The 6,000-nt window shown below is 35.3% G+C and overlaps 1 protein-coding gene across 1 annotated transcript in view; it reads right to left on the minus strand.

The window, feature by feature from the left end:
* Nucleotides 1–2,922, minus strand: part of LOC109398994 (probable G-protein coupled receptor No18) — a 126,969-nt gene extending 124,047 nt beyond the window's left edge. The window contains exon 1 of the mRNA XM_062846746.1: nt 2,224–2,922. The gene's annotated coding sequence lies outside the window, so the exon portion shown is untranslated. The remainder of the gene's footprint in view (nt 1–2,223) is intronic.
* Between the last annotated feature and the right edge of the window lie 3,078 nt (nt 2,923–6,000).

Consider the following 6,000-nt stretch of genomic DNA (forward strand, 5'->3'; position numbering starts at 1 on the left):
TGGCATGATTCTGGGACATTTTGAATTGACTTTTTAATAACTGAACATTTGATGCGACGGTCAAAGACGCTATTTTGAACATGTGTATTTGTTTTCAACGAATAATAACTATTTTACAAATTGAATGTGGGCCGAATATTGAGGACATTTTTTTCACTATGTACCCAAATCTTGGCCCATCAGTAAAGTGACGTCAACAACATTGCTTGCGTAAGAACCAGAAAGAACGAAAAGGAAGAAAGATTTTGTGTGCGGTGACTGTAAAAATATAACACAATAATAGGGTTGCGTTGTTTTCGTTACTAAATTAAGAAAGAACTCTAGTTAAAGTGATTTATTTATAGTTTTTTTGAAAATTTGGCTGCGAAAATGTAATTTAAAAGTAAGATTGGTAAACAAACAGAGATAATACTTCAGTAGAAATATTGAAAAAATGAGATAGTGGTTCTAGTGCATGGAAAGCAATAGGCCAACGTTGTATCCACTAATAGGCCAATTTTTGTACCATAGAACAACGTTGCATACCATCGCATCCAATCTTTTCTGCTTAATTAAGTAAATTCTTGAATATTTACGTAAGTTTGCTTCCAATTGGAGAAACATGCATTGCCTAGAGTGTGTAATAGGGTCAACATATTATTTCTAGTGCTATTAATTCATGAGCTATGGTCAAAATTGTCAAGGCGGCTTGCAAATTAGGCCAAGGAATGGTACATATACCCTACTTGTTTAACGATGCAAGAGTAACTTTAGAATTTTCAAGCGTGATTTTTTTAACAAATGGAATTCACGTATCATCCAGACGTTTCTCCAGAAATTCCTTCGAAAATTCGTTCAGAAATAACTACAAGGATTCTTTCCGCAGTTGCTTCAAGCATTGCTTAAAAATTGTCTCTAAAGATTCTTCAAACATTGTCCTAGAAAACTTCTTATGAACTCTTTCTATGATATATTCACGATATTCTTCAAAAAAAAAATCCAGAGATTATTTTAGAATAATGTTTACAGATTCCTTGGGAAATTTTTATAACAATTATTTCATAAAAACTTTTCAAATTCTGAAATTGTTACAGCAATTCTTTCAGATTTTTTAGATATTCTTCTCTTTCAGAGCAGTATTGGTAAAAACTCAAATTCTCAAATATCATGGTTGATTTGTATCATGGGCGATTCTTGACTCGCCAAACCCACCACCGAAAAAATCATGCATGGTTGAATCGTGATTTTACTCACTGCTTTATTTTTCGGTGTTCTTATTAGTTTCAACGAATTTTTTAGGATTGTATGACAAGTCTAAATCTGGCGTACAACAACATATAATGACGGTCTTCATTTCATTTTTTTTTCTTCATCAAGGGGGTCGCGAGGGACTGTCGAAAATTTTTCTGTAACAGACTTTAAAGAATTCCTCTAAAGATTTCATCAGAAAATCCTTCAGAAATATGTACGTTCAGAAATTCCTCTAGTGAATCTTTCTGAAACGCCTCCAGGGGTTGTTTTGAAAATATTTTCAGAGACTTCTACAATATTGCAAGAATAAGTTCAAATCAAGCCCATGCACAAGGGGGGGGGGGATGTTGGGTGTTAATACCCCCCCCCCCCATTACCGACGCTCCATACACTAGGCGCCCTTCCGCCTTTTGCCGAAATTGGGGAAATCACTCCCCCTCCCCCTCTTGGCACCACTTCCATGCACGGGCCTGCTTCTCAAAGATTTCAGCAGGTATTTCTCAAAAAATGGTTCAATCGATTTTTTTTCAGACAATCGTACGACAAATTCTATAGAAAGTCATTTAGAAATTTCTTCAGAATTTTTTCCAAGAATCTCTTCAGAAATAACCTCTTGAGATTCTCCAAGGATGCTTTTAGAAAACATGTGATGAATTCCTACCAAAATGGATTCCAGGATCTAGCCAAATGGCTGGATACCATAATTTTACCTGCTTTCTTTCATTACAAAAAGTAATAAATCAGATTAATTGTAATGTAAATTTCTCCGAGATATGAACTTCAAATTTTACTTCTCATATGACAGACAGTTGAAACATAGATTTCTTCATGCCATCCACACCAGCATGGATAGCTCCAGCAAACGATAAACACAAAATCGACAGCTTTATGAGAATGACGCACAAAACTGGCAATATCAATCTTCAAGAAAAATTGACACAAAAACTTTGTTCCAACTTTGAACGAAATTCTTACGCTACATTTACCACTTACCCAAGCTGCAAGATAAATTCCAACTTTGTTTTGGGCATTCTGTGGAATGATGCTACCGCCGCTACCGACCGAAGATAAATTGACCATGTGTTGTCAAACCATTTGGCGATTCGCCGTATTGCTAGACACAGAGCTTCTGTGTTTTGGTCGCCACAAGTTTATTTTTCTTTGGAAACAGTGATTCTTTATGATAAGTTTTTTGACTTTACTATTAATGATATCACTATAGCGTAGATTGAAATCACGGTATAAACTTCATACCCAAGTGCACTACACTTATACGAGTCATAGCTTGACTCACTCTCTCTCGCTTCAGAAGCACTTCAGAAAACACTTCCTAGAACGTTGCTCACTATTAAGTGTTATTATTGTTGGACTTCTTGTCTCACATTCCACGCGTGTGCGATTTCAACAAACCAAAATCCAATTTCACCAGCACGTGCTCCAACCGTCGTTGCGTCGTCGTCGCTGCCGCCGAAATTGCCCAACAGACTCCAATCATTCCGGCACATCACACTTGAACGCCCGCGAACATCTGTTGCTAATCAGCGGAGACATTTCACCAAACTACAGTCTTGACTTATTTGTCTGCTCGTTTCAACCGACCAAAATCCGAATTCAACGGTTCACTGCCACACAGTAGGGCAATTGCACCCCAATCAACGAGCGCGCTCAAACTTTTCTCCCAAACGAACCGCACACCACGGGAAAAATCCAAACCGCCCCGGCCCGTAGTCGACGTACGAGGTCGGAACCGAAGAGAGCACAGCTCTATTGCCGCTGGTTCAGGTGGAAAATTGCCGGCAGACAGACGCATACCGGTTGCATTTCGGACGAAAGGAAGCGAAAGTGAAAGTCAAGGCCCTCCGTTTCCGTTCTCTTTGCCGCTGCATCCGGGACATCCGGGTCGGTGAACTATGGTCTCGAAAGTGTGATGCGGGAGACAAAATTATATTATTAGGAAATCGCGCCACTTGGGCGGTGGCTTCTATATTCGTCTGTTTTCCACTATAACTCAGTCAAATTTGAAAAAATGGCACAACTTTTGGAATGTTATGAGATAGGTATAGTATCTACCCGTGTACAACATTTCAAGTCAATTGGTTCTAAATTGACTGAGTTATAGTGGCAAACAGACGAATATAGAAGCCACCGCCCAAGTGGCGCGATACCCTACTAGTTGCCCCGGCAAACTTTGTCTTGCAAAGCTGTTGTGGTTTGACAACCGTTAAACTCATAACAGACCGCACTCTAGATTGGCTTCATTTCGATCGTTTAATTTTTTTCCCATTTCATTAAAAATTCAGTACATTATCAGTTTTCTTATTGTTTTTGGTTTATTTTCAGAACTTCTACTTTTAAACACAGCCACCATCAGAAGCGTAACTAGGTCATAGGTCTAAGGGGGGCATGGCCTTGTCGATATAGATTTTTTATACTCCAAGGATACTTATCGCCTAGATCTCATGATTTTTTCTCTGAATCGGATTATTCTGGAGGGCGCCAGGCCTACCCTCCCTCTCTGGTCACCCCATTTTAACGCCAATGGCCATCGTAAATACGAATCGAACCATGCAAGAGTCATATTGATCAGTTAATCCGTTTGTAAGTTTTGTTGCCTCAAAGGGAATTCAAACTTATTAATATATATGCTAGCTGTCCCGGCAAACTTTGTCTTGCCAAGATCTGATGGTTTAACAACTGTTGAAATCATCGCTGCACCGCACTCTAGATAGTTTTTCTTTCGATCGTGATGATTTTCTTCCCAGTTCATAAAAAAAACAGTTTTTTATTTTTTTTTACTTTTTCAATTGATTTTCGTAACTTTTTTCACTTATAAACACAGCCACCACTTGGCCACCACGGATACGGATCGAACTGTGCAAGAGTCATGGCGATCGGTTCATCCGTTCGTAAGTTTTGTTGCCTCAAAGGAACTTCAAACTCATTTTTATATCGATAGATAGATAGATAGATAGATAGATAGATAGATAGATAGATAGATAGATAGATAGATAGATAGATAGATAGATAGATAGATAGATAGATAGATAGATAGATAGATAGATAGATAGATAGATAGATAGATAGATAGATAGATAGATAGATAGATAGATAGATAGATAGATAGATAGATAGATAGATAGATAGATAGATAGATAGATAGATAGATAGATAGATAGATAGATAGATAGATAGATAGATAGATAGATAGATAGATAGATAGATAGATAGATAGATAGATAGATAGATAGATAGATAGATAGATAGATAGATAGATAGATAGATAGATAGATAGATAGATAGATAGATAGATAGATAGATAGATAGATAGATAGATAGATAGATAGATAGATAGATAGATAGATAGATAGATAGATAGATAGATAGATAGATAGATAGATAGATAGATAGATAGATAGATAGATAGATAGATAGATAGATAGATAGATAGATAGATAGATAGATAGATAGATAGATAGATAGATAGATAGATAGATAGATAGATAGATAGATAGATAGATAGATAGATAGATAGATAGATAGATAGATAGATAGATAGATAGATAGATAGATAGATAGATAGATAGATAGATAGATAGATAGATAGATAGATAGATAGATAGATAGATAGATAGATAGATAGATAGATAGATAGATAGATAGATAGATAGATAGATAGATAGATAGATAGATAGATAGATAGATAGATAGATAGATAGATAGATAGATAGATAGATAGATAGATAGATAGATAGATAGATAGATAGATAGATAGATAGATAGATAGATAGATAGATAGATAGATAGATAGATAGATAGATAGATAGATAGATAGATAGATAGATAGATAGATAGATAGATAGATAGATAGATAGATAGATAGATAGATAGATAGATAGATAGATAGATAGATAGATAGATAGATAGATAGATAGATAGATAGATAGATAGATAGATAGATAGATAGATAGATAGATAGATAGATAGATAGATAGATAGATAGATAGATAGATAGATAGATAGATAGATAGATAGATAGATAGATAGATAGATAGATAGATAGATAGATAGATAGATAGATAGATAGATAGATAGATAGATAGATAGATAGATAGATAGATAGATAGATAGATAGATAGATAGATAGATAGATAGATAGATAGATAGATAGATAGATAGATAGATAGATAGATAGATAGATAGATAGATAGATAGATAGATAGATAGATAGATAGATAGATAGATAGATAGATAGATAGATAGATAGATAGATAGATAGATAGATAGATAGATAGATAGATACAGTCATACCTCGATATAACGTAACCTCTATATAACGTAACCTCGATATAACGTAACTCGATATAACGTAACTTTTACCTCGATATAACGTAACTTTTTTTTTGGTTCCAACTTTTCACTATTTGAATAATAAGACTGAATTACAAAATTTTCTATATGATATTACACCCCTCCTGGAACCAAGCCAGCTATCCAGTTATGGGTTATACGACCAATTTCAAAGTTTTATAAGAGTTTTCGGCGTCACAGTTGATAAGAAATGTTATATAGCTCTTCACAGAACAAACATTACATTTTCTACTCATTATTGTCATAACATCCCTACTAGAACATAGCCTTTAAACTCCAAACGAGATGACAGTAGACAGCATTGGAAGTGAACTCAATTTCGTGTGATACTGGGTGTAAGAACGCCAGTAACGGTCCGCTTTGTCTTAGAGTAAATTTTGCAGAAAATCACTAGCGAAATTC

The sequence above is a fragment of the Aedes albopictus genome, chromosome 1 (genome assembly GCF_035046485.1).
Source record: "Aedes albopictus strain Foshan chromosome 1, AalbF5, whole genome shotgun sequence".
NCBI classification, from domain to species: domain Eukaryota; kingdom Metazoa; phylum Arthropoda; class Insecta; order Diptera; family Culicidae; genus Aedes; species Aedes albopictus.